General features: G+C 32.7%; 1 protein-coding gene across 1 annotated transcript in view; it reads left to right on the plus strand.

Moving 5' to 3' along the window:
- The window catches only part of TENM3 (teneurin transmembrane protein 3), a 2,759,728-nt gene that overhangs the window by 20,585 nt on the left and 2,723,552 nt on the right, over window positions 1–15,591 (plus strand). The gene's annotated exons all lie outside the window — the stretch shown is intronic.

Raw genomic sequence — 15,591 nt, forward strand, 5'->3', positions numbered from 1 at the left:
AGAAACTTACCTTGTGTTAAAAAATTTTGTACACATTTTGTACACATTTCAGTATTTGTTGCTCAAGATTTCACTGTTAGAAACTGAGATTCATTCTCTAAGCCCTGGTTAGGAGTAAATATCCTTGAATAAGGGGGAGTTCATTCAGCTAGAAAATGTTTATTTTGTATCCTTAGTATGTATCAACCACAGAAACTCTCACGTATTTATTTTGTCATCTTCTAACTGTAGTCTGTATTACTGTTATAATTTCAGATGGCAAAAATCAAGGCACAGAATATATAGTTATGATCAAAGGGTATAGTTAGTAAGTAACCAAGACACAATTTAAATTACCATCTGTTTACATTTTAAACCCAAGCTCTTTCTATACCATAATAGATGAGTCTTAGGAGCAAGAGGGTTAATTAATTCAAAGAAGTAAATAAGCTGATTCTGGTTGAAAAGGTGGAAATTAGAGCACCAAGGACATTGGTTTAAATAATCCCTGCAGCTGGTGAGAGGTAAATCAAAAGACAGTGCTTAATCAAATTCTCTTGACTCTATTGGTAAAATTTCAGAGACTATTTAGTCCATCATGCCTTCTTTGCTATATGAGAATCTAAATTATACAGCTCAGAAGGTCCGAGGTGTTGTTCCTGGTTTCCCTTGTTGGAGAGATTGAGTAGGATAGAGAGAAATCCAAAATCCTTTGGCAACAAGAAATAGGGAATAAGAGTTCAATTCACAGATTGTGAATTCTGTGACCAAGAAAGCACTTTTTGGGGTGCTTAGGGTGGAAATGTAACAGAGAAACTGCTAATTTTGTTTGCTCGTAAAATGATAGTGTAATTTTATTTAAGCTAAATTTTTCTGTGAGAAATTGTGAACTCATCAGTTTTATCTTATTTTTAGAAAAACTGTAGTTTCCATTATTTCTATAATAACTTTAAAGTATATTACAACATTATCACTAACATGTTTATGGCGTGAAAAAGTAGGTGGTTGTTTCTGTAGATAATATGTTTACTTTAGAATGCATTTAGGCATTTTGGGAGGAAACCCTTTTTAACCTGAAATTTTTGATACTTCCGAGTAGTTTATATAAAAACATTTGATTGTCCTTTCATAATTCTATTTGACAGAATTGCACATAAATACATATGTTTACAGTATCTTTTTCACCTTTAATTAATTTTTAATGATAAGCATTTCAAATTTTAGGGGGGAGAAATGAGCAGTTTTATTTGTTCACTTATGCTCCATGTACTATAGTAGGTTCCTAGTGTCCTTTTTTTCTCACCATTAAAGAACCAAAACATAACCTCTCTGTAACTCTGGAAGCCTCTTATCCAAAGTCATTTTCTACAGAATGGAAAGCTTCTCATAGTCAATAATCACTTCATCTATCTTATCTAGTAGTTCAATTATCACATTAAAGTGCTTTATTGTGGGGCATTCTCTCTGATACTTTCCTCTCTCTGGTTAAAATCCAACCAGGCAGTGAATCACTTACTTATTACTCTTCTAAAACCAGATAAGCCTCAAGGCATATAAGGCAGGTGACCTTAAAGTTGGGCAGTTTTATTGATTCACTTAAAGAATAGGCATAAATATATGTTATTGGGTTTGTATTTTTAAACAAATGTATTATATTAATTCAAATTCTATAATTTTCCTTTTAAAAATATGTTACTTGGAAAAATATGTAATTGACAGCTCAGTATTGACTCTGTTTCATTCCTGAATTGTTTCCATGGGAGGACTCTAAGTCTTTCAAGAACTGGAACACATTTATTTATTTTTTAATTATCTATGAGGTTGCTGGGAGTGGAAGATATGACATATGGCAATGTTTTTAAATACTACATTAATGCTCTTAGATAGAGATTCCTTTGGATGATTTTATTCCCTTTATACTTCTACCCTTTCCTCTTTTGCATATATAGGCAGACTGTGTTAGGGAGATAATCTAACTATAGTTTATTTCTCATAAGAATTATTTATCAACAGTAATAAAATTTTTATGGCTTTAAATCTCTTCCTTTTGGAAAGTGAAACACCCTGATGGCATGAAATGCAGCGGAAAGACCATGTATTAAAGAGCTTGCAGTGTTATTTTAAGCTATTTGGCCTATATTAAAGAGTTAATTTAAAAAATACAGCATGCAATTATGGGATGAAATTAAGGATCCAGCTAACATAGAAGCCTACATCAATGTAAAAAGGTATGTAGAAGTCCATAGTATAACCAACTAGGCTTTGAATTAACAGAACTTACGGAATACATTTTTAGATGTACTGCTTTAGAAAACGTATAAATATACTTTATACATATACAATCACATTTAATACTTCACTCTGTAAATATTTTTCCTGATATCTCCTAATATTTTTGCATCTTTCAAAAGCATTTTATCACAGCAATTGCTTTATTCCAGTGATGATCCAGTCTAATAAAATCTCAAACCATTCATTGGTGAGAGTTTGATTCACCTCTCCTCAAATGTCTCCTAACATTTACCACATCTCTTTTAAATGTATTAAACAGTAGTTCCAAAGAAGATAGAGGAAAGTCACGTCTTAGGAGGAATCATTCACAGCTATATAGCATTTCGTTAACATGATACAGTTTGTCTTTCTAAAAGTTCTGTAAATAGATATTTTACATATTTTAACCAAATTAGATATATTTTAAAGATAAGACATTTGAAAATGGACTGTTTTAACTCAAAGTCATAGTATAATACATTTTTCTCCTCATTCCTTACCCAAAGTTATATTTTATATGCGACTTAAGATTTTGGTTATGCTCAAAAGACTTCCGGGATTTAGAAAGAATGAGTAGGAGTTTATTAATTTATAATTGAAATAATGACAGAATGATTATGGTAATGAGGATTAAGGTAATATGCAATTTCAGATTTTATATAGTTTCAGCATTGTTTCTCATTACATCTTATTTGTATTTTTAAGAAGATGCAAAAATATCTAATTTGGATTTAATCTCTATAGCCTTAGCCCACTCTCTGATAAAACTTTTAATCATGAGTGAAGTAGCTCAAAGTCAAACATTTTGGAAGAAATATTAGAAAGTCTGCGATTTCAGAAGTAAAAATCAGGGACCAGGCATGGTGTCTCATACCTGTAATATCAGCACTTTGGGAGTTTGAGGCCAGAGGATCACTTGAACTCACGAGTTTGAAACTAGCCTGGGAACATAGTGAGAAAAAAAAAAAATAGCCAAGTGTGGTAATATGCACCTGGAGTCCCTGCTACTTGGGAGGCTGAGATAGGAGGATCACTTCGGCCTGGGAGAGTGAGGCTACAGTGAGCTGGGCAACCAAATGAGACCTTGTCTCAAAAGAAAGAAAAAAAAGTAAAAATCAGTACCTGAAATCTTTACAGCATCCATGGTATCTCAATAAATTAGAGTTTGACATCAGGGAAACCCTTGTAAAGATTTTCCTTTGCTGGGAAGTATAATTCATTTAGGAACAATTCAAATTGTTTTTTTAAGAGAAGATTTTTTAAGAGAAGATTATTATTTAATAAAAGATTTTTTTAAAAAAAAACTATTACCATCCTTCCAAATAAAACATTCAGCTTCAAAGTCAATACCAGCTTAAAAAGTACTATTTATTTTAAGCACATGTTTATTCAGTGTTTCTACTGTGCCGGTACTTTTTGAGGTATGTAGCCGTGAACCAGAGACTTACATTTTCTCATGAGTCTTACCTCTGGTTGTGGAGACCCTTTATGCAAATTAAGTAAATAAGGAAGGATAATATCTCTAGCAACAAGCTCTGCAATGTCTTGAATTAGGGCAAAGTAGTCAAGTGACTCTATGACTGCTACACATTGGTTCATTAGGCAAGCACTTGCTAAGGAGATGATTTTAAGCAGCACCTGGAATGAGGAAAGGTTGTCACTTATGCAGATTGGGAGGAAAGGAATCCAGGAAGGGCTTTTAAGGGGCGCTTGGTGGCATCAGGGGTGATGATCAGTTATAAATTACTTTCAGTTTAGATCTGGCATTAATACGGTTAAAAATAGTTAGAAATCACATACGTGAATGTGGACCCGGATGATACATTCCTGAAACAATTAACACTATTTCCCATTCTATTATCCCATGGAAGATATTGCTGATCCACCACAGAACTAGATTCTTCCAAATTCTAATGCATCTTCCCAATCCTCAATAACAGCGTTCAGGCAATCAGAGCATTGGCTCATAAGATGAAACACATATGTATCTCACTCTTATTCTGATGCCTTGGTAAAACTCTGGCTCAAACCTCTTTTATACACGCAGGGAGATATTTTAAAAAGCTTCAGTGTCCCAGCCTGGACCATTTAAATTAGGATCTGTGGGCACAGGACTCAGGTAGGGATATTCTTTTTTTTTTTTTTTTTTTAAAGACGGAGTTTGGCTCTTGTTGCCCAGGCTGGAGTGCAATGACGCGAACTCAGCTCACTGCAACCTCCGCCTCTGGGGTTCAAGCGATTCTCCTGCCTCAGCCTCCCTAGTAGCTGGGATTTCAGGCATGCACCACCACGCCTGGCTACTTTTGTATTTTTAGTAGAGACGAGGTTTCTCCATGTTGGCCAGGCTGGTCTCAAACTCCCGACCTCAGGTGATCCGCCCTCCTCGGCCTCCCAAAATGCTGGGATTACAGGCATGAGCCACCGCGCCCGGCCTCAGGTAGGGATATTCTGAAAGTTTCCCAGGTGCTCCTTAACATGCATCCAGAGATGAGACTAGGTCCCTGTTCCTCGGTCTCATGCTGTTTCCTACTTATCCATTCAGTTACTATATTATTAAAATAACAAAAACAAAATAAAAACCTCTAGATATGTATAGAATGACCTGCAGCCAGTGCCTTCTAAGCCCCAAATTGTCGTTTTTCTTTTTGTTTGTTAGTTTATTGTTTCTTAGGCATATTCTGAAGTGCTTATTCTGACTCACTGTCCTTTTCTCTGTAAGCTGTATCAGTTTTTCAAGCGCATAGACATATTTTTCTGATGAGAACACAATGTGAGCCACATATATAATTTTATATTTTCTAATAACCACATTAAAAAAGTAGCAAGAAAAAGTTGAAATCAATTTAATTTCCAATCAATACATCTAAAATAAAACTAATATATTAATAAATGGGATCGTTTACAGACCATTTTTCATCTTATGTCTTTGAAATCTGGTGTGTTTTCCATTTCCAGAACTGGCCAAATTCCAAGTGCTGAATAGCCACATGTGGCTAGTGACCGCCAGATTGGGGAGTGCACTGTAGATAATTAATCTTGTATTTTGATCTTCATCTCTGCTAATGTGCCACTGGAATATATTAAAGCATGCATGATTTAAAGTTACTCTAGAATTGATTTACTCCAAAATAACTTATTTCTGTAATGGTAGGAATTTTACCTGCTGCATTGGAAATTTATTTTGTGGAGGCAAGGCTTTGAGCCACTATAAAAATCATATCACAGATGATCACCAGTTATTACAAGAAGTTCTATTTTTGTGGTAAAGGAACAGACACACGTATGTACACACACATAGCCATACACACAATGTTTGTTGCAAATCAACATGTAGATCTACAGACAGAGAAAACTGACTCAAAGCAAGTCCCAGGTATCTCAATCAACTGAAAGTATAATTCTTAAAATGCTGAAAAATTGCTCACCTCCTGATATTTTACGCTCTGGCAAAATGGTATTTTCTGAAAATGCAGCATCCTATTATACCTTTGAAGATTTTCATTACACTTTCTATATTTTTGCTAAATTAGCAGAACTTTAATCATTAAGGGCATTTTTAACTTCTGTTAAAACTTTATAATGACTAGTCATGGTTAAATATAAAATAAGAAAACAATCAGTAAAAATCCCTTATCCTTAACTTTACTAAATATTCAAATGAAGAAAGAAAAAAAGTGTTCAAGTTTATGAGGCAATTTCCTTGTTAGATTCTTTAATTCTTGCGTTTATTCACATAGAAGTAAAATTGTGGCTATAGTATAAATGTATATAAAATGTGTAATTTCAGATAGAACAGAACTGTCACTCTTTTATAAATTAAAAGAAAAATAGTTTGTGTATACATGAGCTTAATTTGTGTTCATCTCCAAATAATCATATAATTTTTCCTCAATGCTCTAATTCATGTTAATTCTAAATATTTTAATTTAAATATCATTTTTGCATGTTATTGGAGATTTAATCCTAGTAGAAAAGGATCAGGGAGCATCTCTGTTCTATAGAAACAAAATAGTCCTGTGCTGATTGGTCTCTTTCTTTGGATTTGTTTAATTGACTAGTAGAAAACAGACCTATTCCCCTTAACCTTGCAAGTAATATGTAGTCATTAATACGAAGCCCCTTCTTTTGGAGGTCGCAAGTCAATATGGTTTTCTAAGTGACTGAACTAGAAAAGACTAAGTCTAGGGGGAAATATAATAGAAAAGAAAAAATATGATTCAGGATTCAAGATATATAATATCTGAGCATATCTAGAAGAAAAAAAATTGTTCTGCTCCATGCAAAAATGTTTCCTGTAAATAGTAGAATCACATATAACACCTTCTGTTTGAAAAAAATGTGCATTACTCTCACCCAAGTAACTCTTTCTAAACTTAGGTTATCCTTATCATTGAAATTGTAGTAGCAAAGTGATAGAAAAAAAGACACTTAAAATGGAAATTATATTTATTTTTTCATTAATATTTTATCATAAAATTTGAAATAACACAGCCTTAAGAGGTGATCTTTGGGACTATGCTTTTAAGAACAGAAAAGAGGAAAGGTTTATTCCTTTTACCTGTAGTATCTTTATAAAGGGAGTCATCATGATACTGATAATTGTGCAATAAAGCAAAAAGCACATTAAAAATGGAAACATACTTTTGAAAATTCTGAAACAGATTTTATTGCAGCAAACAAAATAGATAGCTAATACTAATTATGGGCTAAACAAATTTGTTTAATATTCAATTTAATCTATAATACACCAAAAAATTGCAAATAGATTCTATCTTGTCTGTTTAGAATGTTATAAGACTTTGTTCTGTATGCTTTTCAAAGCTTTGTTCTTCTGCCTTTGGGACTAAATCATAAAGTTCAACCAAAAAAGCTTTGTTTCCCAAAGGACACAGCAGGCATTGATAGTGTACTGTAGCTGTAATGCTATAGTGACACCAGATTGGTGACTGACAGAAATCTCTTGGGTGAAAGTGACAAAGCTGTAATATTTTCACAATGGACTGACTGATGTCTTTGAAAGGTCTGTTTGATTTCAAAGGACATTTATATTTTTCTGTGAAGATGAAAGTATGTTAGACCTTTGTGATGAAAATCATCTGACTGCATAATAAGCAGTCAGATAAATAAAATTATAGTGCTAGTTTCCTGAGTTATTTATTGCCTGAAGCTGATTAAGAATATTTCAAAGTATAGATCAAGTGCTATTTATTTTTAGGACAAAGTAGTTATGAGGTTATCTTTATTTCTATCTGATTAATAGAGAATAAATTACTTACAAAATAGAACGTGTTGCCTATTCCTATGAAGAGTGAGGAGCATATGTATTTTTGTGAAATGATGTATTTATTACTTATAGTTAAAATAATAAATATTTAATAGATTATCACATAAAGTATTTTGTTTATATCAAGGTTTGAAACAAAGCATGTAACAACATTTTAATTTTTTTCTGCTTAGTTTACTGGAGGGTATCCAGAATTCTTGAAACTTTAGTAAACTAAGGAAACTGCCAAAAACTACATAAATTTAAAGTTAAGTTTTAAAATTTTTGAAAATTTGAAACTCTAAATACATGTTAAAATCTGTCATACTTAACATCAGTAAAATATGAGTAATTTTTAACTTTCACTTTCATACTGGTTTATAAGATAATATTTTAAGGAGAAAACAAGAAACAGTTCATGGGTTCACCCCAGCATTCTTGGTTCGTATTTTTTAACTGAGTGGTTAACACTCACTATGTTATTTTGAAATTTGATGCTGCTTATTAGAGCTTACCTAAAGTCTTGCTGTTTGAAAAACTATACAACTATGATTAACATGGGTTATGTTTGTAAGATATAAACGATATATAATTTAATATTTTAAAATATTAGTTATAGCATTTTAAAATAGCTATTTTGAAATTGCTTGATCAACTACTTAGGAGAATGAAATAAATCTTTTATTTATTTTGTATATGAAATTAAGAATCAACGCAATTCAAAATTGTCTGGGCTTTTAATGTTAATCGTGCCACATTTATTTTTAAATAGTTTTAAAATAGTGTTCATATTTCTTTAGGGTCAAAATACATCTCTCCTTCCTTTGGGCCTCCATTGGATTCTCTTCTAGCAATGATTTCTTAATGGCTGCCTTGATAAATGGGTTTGTATTGTCCTGGAAGCTCAAAATAAAATTGCTTGCCACAGATTTCACTGAAAGATGTAAACAATATAGTGTGAAATGGTTTTGATGCAGAAGTTTTATTGATGATAGGAAATAAAATTTAGAAATAAATTAAAGGTTTACAAGTTTTATCAAAATATCTTAATTTTTACCTTTGAATTTAATCATATCATTATCAGTTTTTATTACAAGTCACTGTCCATTCATGCAGTGGTTTTCAGCCAGGCCTAGTACTCTACTACCTGAGGGCACTTGGAAACCTGAAGGGACTTTTCAGTTGTGGCAGTAACCGAGGAGTATATTTCTGGCATTAGATGTAAAGGGGCAAGGATGCCAATTATCTCACTGCTCAGGACAGTTTTACACTGTATTAGTTTACTATTGCTCCTGTAAAAAATTACTGTAAATTTCATAGATTGAAACGACACAATTTTATTGCTTTACAGTTACGTAGAAGTCCAACAGAGGTCTCAGTGGTCTAAAATCTAGGTGTGGATAGGGCTATATTTCTTTCTAGAAATTCTACGAGATAATCCATTCACTTGTATGTTCCAGCTTCTAGAGGACATTCCTTGGCCAGAAGCCCCCTTCCTCCATTTTTTGAAGTCAAACATTGTATCTCTCTAACTGTTCTGAAGTTTCTTCTCTCAAGAACTGTTCTGAAGTTTCTTGTCTCATAACCACATTTGCAAAGTCTGTTTTGCCATGTGAAGTAACAAACTAACAGGCCCCAGGGATTTGGACATTTTTGGGGAGCAGTGGGGTTCTGCCTGTTTCATGCACCATGAAGAAATTTCTCACTTTTTCAATAGCTGGAACACAGAGGAGCCCTATGTTGGAGGGTAGTACATGCAATAAGCTGACAACCTTCACTTCTTTGAAATTTGCATATGATGCCACTTAAATAATGCTCAGGGTTTGCCCCACAACCGTATCTACTTGTTTTGTAGTTTCTGCCTAAAAAAAGCTAAAGTGGCAATATTGAATAATGAATCAGGATGACATCAGAGATGGCTCTAAAAGCCATTGCTGAGATATATAGATGTAGATATTTAAGCTTATGTATCTGGATTTCTTCATAGGCAGCCTTTTGTGACGCACACCTCAGGTTCTTGTTCTATGGATTCCTGCCATCTGTCTTTTAAATGTATGTAGAGACACAGTAGGTATAAGACTAGAAAAAAAGAGGGGGAAGAAGTATAAGACAGCTGTCCTTCATTACTTAATTCCTGGATGAGGAATTTTAATTTAATCCATGATAGTTATTTCTTAGAATAATCATCTAGATTTCCTATATCTCTGCAAGGTTATCTTATGATTTTAAAGATTTCTTTTCTGATAAAATCAGTTATATATCATCAAATAAGTTGTTACCATCTATCAGGAATTTTTAAAGACTTGAGGTTCCAAGTAATATTCCCTAATATTCAAATAAATTTTCAAAAGATAAAAAAAACTATTAAAACCGCCTAAAATTTTTTACTATACATAGACTATTTAATTTGGAGTGATGATAAAATTGTATTATTTATATTATCTGTTTATAAAATTGTGATGAAATTTGACATTTATTTAACAGTTCACTATTTGCAAAAATACTGTAAGTGATTTGTAATACTTGCGATGGCACCATAATATAGCTGTTAGTATTTCTATTCACAGGTAGGGAAACTGAAGTTCATGATAATCTTGTCCAACAGCAACACATGTAGTTAATAGTGAAGCCAAAATTGGGACTCTGAATTTGTGCTCTGCTCTTTGGCAGCTGTGTTAAAGTAGAATCATTGTGGAAATATATTTATGCTGTTGATTCCTCCTTAGATGCTATTAGAGTTCCCCGATTAGTAATGAGTGACTAGTTTGAATTATTGTAGTTTGAATTATACACTAGTTTATAATTGTATATTGGCTAAGAAGCCAATATCCAATTAGCCTTAGACAATCTAGGGTTATCTAGACTTCTTAGCCTTAGACAATCTAGGATTTCATTGAATGTCGAGTACTTTAGTGGGCCAAATCTTCAGGTTAAGTATTTTTGGCATGTAAAATTAGAATTAGCTGTATGAAGCTGATTCTGGGTTTAGATGGCTAAGGAAAGTCAGGACTAGCTAAATTAGTCCTACTAGAATTATATTGCCTTGATCAGTGTATCATAAAGAGGGGAGGAAGAAAATTCTCCTTGGAGGTTTCCTTTATCTCTCTGAATTTTTAAATTAAAATCTATTTTCTATGTTTCAGGCACTTTATACATTATTTTAATTAGCATTTTAATACTGGCTTCATATTAATAAATTGAGATAAAACTTTAAATTTTACTAATGCAGTAACTGATTATTCAGTACAACTACAATATCTTTATAATCGGAGCTTCAAAACAATCAAGAATTTTAAAATGCAAATATTATGAGATGGTTTCCCCTACCTGTATATTTGGTGACCATTAACTCTTCTGTCCAGTATGATTTTTAATTTGTCATTGTTGATTGAAAGAAGAATGTTAAGTAGGAAAAAGTACTCAGATTAATGTAATTAAATCAAAGTAATTGAGTAGAAAATTGCTTACCATGGTATAACTTTTTTATTTTTTATTTTTTTTACTTCTCACTTTTATGTTCTTTTGTCTCATCAACTTTTCCTTGTACCCTATGTGACCATAAGACTACTGGAAAAAACTGGGAACATGTCTATGTTTTGAGGTTCATTGTTTAAAACAGAATAAACACATATTTTCTTATGTACATCATATATTAATAGATAAGGTATCAACGATACTCTAATTTTTTTATTCTGCTTTTTTTCAGATATTTATATGTATGTTGTTGGTTGCTTTTGTTTAAGATATTTGATAGCATGTCCTCGAGTATTTCTCTTCTTATTTGTAGAAAAGAAACATAATGTCATAGAAGAACCAATAACAATGTATTCTCATTATATTTGACCTTTACTGGGTCATTCTTTATAAAAAAATATTTTTTTAATTCATACCAATGGATGCTATAGGAAATATTTTCATTTATTTCATACAGATCATTAAATTTAGAGAGAGAACACTGATAGCCATGAAGTGATAAAAGGGTATATGATCAAAGGCTAGAGCATACACAGTGTCTCCTTTTAAGCAATCCTAAGATTATGGTGCATTTCAAAACACAGTTGTTTTATACAATTCTCCTTTTAATTTAATCCACATAATAATATTGTCCTGCCAAAATTTTCCAAAATGCTGATGATTAGGCCCATGTTTGGCAAAAGCCTATGTATCTGTACTCCATAGCACTGACCAGTAATAGGAGGAAAAATGCATTTAAAATCAGTATGATTTTATTTCACTTAATCAAAGGCTAATCATTACAAAAGCAAATAATTGATTGTTTGGTTGTTCAGAAAAAAATTATAAATGGTGGCCATTTCATTAAGCTTTTAAAAATAAAGGCAACTACAATAAATAGTTACAGCCTGTTTATGTCCACTTTCGTCAGTTTTAATACACTACAAAATTCAGCGGACTTACTGTTCATATAACCAGCTTAAGAGTGTAAGTGGTAACTTGGAAGATGACATTTGGAAAAATAGACTGCTCTTTCAGCCCCATGAGGCTCACTGAGCATGAAACGACCACTGGCACCATGGTGGCCTTGTATTATCAAGTAACTGGAGTGAAGTTGATATACCAGCAGTGGCTGGAGTCGGGTTCTGACTCATAAAATAGACCTTTTCATGCTCTGCTACGTTCTCGTTCAGGAAAGCTACCATATGTAGAGAACTGTGTACATAAATTTTGGAATATGATTTCTTGTAGCTTTTGGATAACTGTTATGAAACTCACATGGCAAAAAAAAAATTCTTAGTATTTCAACAAAATTATTTTTATTGTATTTTGAAAAATGCAATTTTTAAAAAAATCTCAGTTGTTTATAAATCTCATTTCAATCAGTCTTTTACATCGAAAGTGATGTTTAATATACACTTACTATGTACCCACAAAAATTAAAAATAACAAAATTTAAAAATGCTGTTTCAAACAAACATTGATACTTGTATATAGCATCTAAGATGGCTTTAGCAATATATATCAATATACAATACATTTATATAGTTATGATAATAACTTAGAATAAATACTGTTTGTTGTAAGTATTATTTATTCATTCATCCAGTCAATATTTATTGAGAGTCAAACATGCAAAGGGTACCATGCTATTAATTAGTTTTGAATCTAACTTCCAATTGGAGTGAGCAGATAAAAGCAACTTTTGTTACAAACGAAGATTTACATAGATCATTCTTTTAGTCACAAAAGTGGAAGGGAGAATTTGTGAGAAGAATAAAAAATGTATATACTTATCTTTCTCCTTCTAAATTTCAGCCTGTCAAGATTTTCTATGTGTAGGACAGAGTTGCAAGGAAGACACAAATAATCCCACTCCTGTTTCAGGACTCCACTGTGCACCGACGTTTATTTTCCCTCCCCTACAGATCATGATCTAAGTTGCTAAGTGAGTGAAAAATAGTGGAATAAGCTTAGATCACAGGGCTGGCGCCTACGTTTCCTTTAAAAACTGTCTGAGCATTTCATCCTTCATCTTGTGCCTTTCTTGGGATAAGAATGTTGAGTTAGAAGAATATTGACTCTCAGGAAGTCTCTGAGTAGCTGGGGAATTGTGACATTCAGCCACTCTAGGGAAACTTATCCTTAGAATACTGATACATACTATTGGTTTGGGAAGGTGAGATAGGAAGATGAATTCATCGTCATTGATATTTAATTATACTTTGAATATAAGTTTTTCTAATCCATTGACACACATCCCTTTCGATCACACTGACACTTATTTGACCATAATCTGATTGAGAAACTCAGTGTTAAATATGAAAATGAATTTTATTTTCGTTGTCTATAAAGGTCAGAAAAATTTATCAACAAGTTTCCTTAATCTACACAATTCTATGTGCTTCCTTTCACTGAAATAATTTATTTTTCCCTTGGGCCTGACAACTTTAACATTATCCCACTGATTTCATTATCCATTATTTGTAACCACCTGGATTATGTATATTTGTAATAATTTTATTTGGTTCATGGAGTTAATGGGGTTAATCTTTAAAATTATAGAAATATATGGATTATTTTTTGAGTGTTTATGAACATTTAAAAATTGTCCTCTTCAAATACTAAAATATTTAACTTATTCTACTCTCTTACTATTTTTTTTACTTTCTTGTTTAGTTTTTAGTGCTGGGTTATTTTGTCATTAACTTTTATACATTCCCATAGTATTGTATATACATTTTCCAGAAATGCTGTATAAAATGTCTTTTACTGATTATGTAAGTACTACATATCTATTGTAAATACTTTGGAAAATTCAGAAAAAATACACAAAAAAGAAAGAAATCCCTAGTATAATGTTATCATGGAAATACAACATTTAGTTTTTGTCAATGTAAAACTTTTGTTTATTTAGCTTATTAGCATAGATGTATAACCAATAAGTTCGTTTCAATAGTTATTATTATCGACATACTATGTACCTTGCACAGTGTTATGCACTGTGAAAATAAAAGCAAGGTGTCAGACTCACAGACTAGTTAACAGAGATAAGGCAAAGAGATATAGGACAATAGAATAATTAAGCACCAGTGTAATTGGATCATATAAATGAAGGATAAATGCTTTTATAATAACTTCCAGTTAAATTTATGTAATTTACGATTATCTTAATGAGCTTTACCAAAAGCCCTATTTAATTATGGTTGCTCTTGCTTTTAAGAACAGCGCAACATAGACAGTCTCTGTAGGTTCAACAGCAATTTCTTGTCAACAAAAACAGCTGTACTCAGTGAAATTTCAAGAGACATTTTCTAAGTTAATCAGCTTGGGGGCTATGAAGAAGTAAAAGTAGGTGTTTTCTTTCATTTCTTCTAGTCCTCTTAATCATCATAGTTACAGTAGTTACAGGACCATAGATTAGAAGAAATGTCCATAATTATTCTAAATCCTCTACTTTAGAAATGAGACAGTGGAGGCCCAGAAATGCTACCTTATCCCATCTTATCCTTTCAGAAAAAATGGTCTAGTAATGCAACTGTTACCTTTGAGATTGTGAATTCCATAAGGACAGGTACTCTTCTGGCTTTTTCTTTGTATATTATTGGCCAAAATTATACCTCATTTAAGTTCTTACTAAATTGGATGAATGTAATCACATCTCTGTAAGACTATATTCATTCATTTAATTTTATAATATTTTCTTATGTATTTACCTATGCATTAACTTATTTGTCATGCACTTTTAGATAACCTATTCATTGTTAAGTACCCTATTCTTCCTAGAAGTGCAAGAATAAAATATACGTTCTTGGCTTTTGTATAACACAAAGTTTAAGGTAGGTATGAGATTTGCAAGTAAGGTTTTGGTGTAATAAAGTTTGTAAATTCCATGCCTCCATCCAGGGTCTAAGTATTATTATTAACATGTCTCTTTGATATACATTAATCTTGGTAGCATCTGTTGCCGTCTCATATTATTCTTCCCAAGTTAAAAATATCTTATACAAACTATTGTAGTTAACCCAGTACCTCTTGTTGGCAAGGCAGGTACTCTATAAAAGTGGAAAGCCTTCCCCACCTCCACCTTTTCCAAGTGTATTTCCTAATATTCAGGCTTTGTGTCACCTTCCTCATTATAGTTGAAGATGTGATACTCTTATGTCCAACTGTCTTCTTTGACATTAAGGATGAGGAGTGCAAAGAGAGAAATTGTCTTTTTTCAGGCCTATGGGCTTCCCAGGAGAGTTCAGCATTACAAATGGACTTCCATAGTGTGCCTGTCTCCCTGAATGACTCAGCAATCAACAGATCACTCTCAAAATGTGTGGGACAGCTTCCATTCAAGAGTACAGAGATTTTGGTCAGGCATAGTGGCTTGCACCTGTAATCCCAGCACTTTCAGAGGTTAAGAAGGGCGTATTGCCTGAAGCCAGGATTTTGAGACCAGCCTGGGCAACATGGCAAAACTCTGTCTCTACAAAAAACAAACAAACAAACAAAACACAATTAGCCAGGCTTGGTGCCGCTTGCCTGTAGTCCTAGCTACTCAGGAGTCTGAGGTCAGAGAATTGCTTGAGTCCAGGAGGCAGGGATTGTAGTGAGCCGAGATGGCACCACTGCAC

The sequence above is a fragment of the Pongo abelii genome, chromosome 3 (assembly GCF_028885655.2).
Source record: "Pongo abelii isolate AG06213 chromosome 3, NHGRI_mPonAbe1-v2.0_pri, whole genome shotgun sequence".
Lineage (NCBI taxonomy): Eukaryota > Metazoa > Chordata > Mammalia > Primates > Hominidae > Pongo > Pongo abelii.